We start from the raw sequence: 1,137 nt of genomic DNA on the forward strand, positions 1-1,137 counted from the left end.
ACAGACAGACAGACAGACAGACAGACAAGACATGTGCAGACAGACAGGCACACAGAGAAAGAAAGTAAAGATGTCGTCTACTTACGGTATAAAAGCACTACATACAAGGACGGCCACATTTTGGCCAACGAGATTAGGAAAATACACATACAGACTTCTACATAAGTTAATGACCACCTTGACAGACAGCTCTAATTTTTTAAAATCCAAAAAAAGACGGCAGCGAATGTTTCAAAATGTTTTGCCCTGAAAGTGTTGTGTTCATGGTTTAACAATAACGTACTACAATGCTCTCTAAAGGGGCAAAACCACAACGTGTGGAGAGGAAATCTTCGGGGAATTTTTGCCAAATTTGCGAGTGGTCCTGAACTTATGTTGACGTCTGTCGTAAGCATAGAAAAAAAGGAGTAGAAGTAGAAGCGGGCCACTCCAGAACGCCCACGATCATCTACGACCGACAGAGGCATACTTACATCCATGGATATAGATATAATTGAAAACAGGTAGAAGACGCAAACCACACAGAACACCCACAAACCATCTGCGACAGACAAACAGATAAATACAGACACACATCTACAGAAATAGAGCATTGTAAACATGTAGAAGAATCGGACAACACTAGAACTAGAACACCCACAAACCAGCTGCGACAGACATACAGATAAACACTTGAACATAGTCGTATATATCCATAGACAACGTTTAACTTAAAAACGGACAGGTAAATACAAACATCGATTTAACAGCTGTTGCACACTTACCCAAATATGTCACAAAAGATGTCGGAGAAGAAGAAAGGATAATCCGGACTCAGCTCCCAATCACGAGGAAAACTTCAGCTTCTTTGATATATCATGAACAACCTGAAATTGGGAAAGAAAAGCAAACCGTGAGAAATTCAAAAAGGCAGCGAATTGTTGAACGTGCACTTTTGTGTGGAGAAGTATTTGGGCGGTGAGGCAAAAAAAAAATAAAAAATGAAACAACTTGCAGGTTTCTGTTACAAGATGGGGGGAATTAACCACGATTAAGTTTTCTTTTCATGCGTTTAAGATTCCACTTTCCTCTTATTTCTTTTCATGCATTCAGGATTTCACCCCCGCCTCCCATATATATATATATATATATCCCTCT

At 39.7% G+C, this 1,137-nt stretch overlaps 1 long non-coding RNA gene across 1 annotated transcript in view; it reads right to left on the reverse strand.

Annotated features, from left to right (window-relative positions):
- Nucleotides 1-753: 753 nt before the first annotated feature.
- LOC118477840 overlaps nucleotides 754-1,137 on the reverse strand; it is a 12,478-nt gene continuing 12,094 nt past the window's right edge. The window contains exon 2 of the long non-coding RNA XR_004858639.1: nucleotides 754-866. This is a non-coding gene — a long non-coding RNA (uncharacterized LOC118477840). The remainder of the gene's footprint in view (nucleotides 867-1,137) is intronic.

The sequence above is a fragment of the Aplysia californica genome, unplaced genomic scaffold (genome assembly GCF_000002075.1).
Source record: "Aplysia californica isolate F4 #8 unplaced genomic scaffold, AplCal3.0 scaffold00244, whole genome shotgun sequence".
In the NCBI taxonomy this organism is placed as follows: domain Eukaryota; kingdom Metazoa; phylum Mollusca; class Gastropoda; order Aplysiida; family Aplysiidae; genus Aplysia; species Aplysia californica.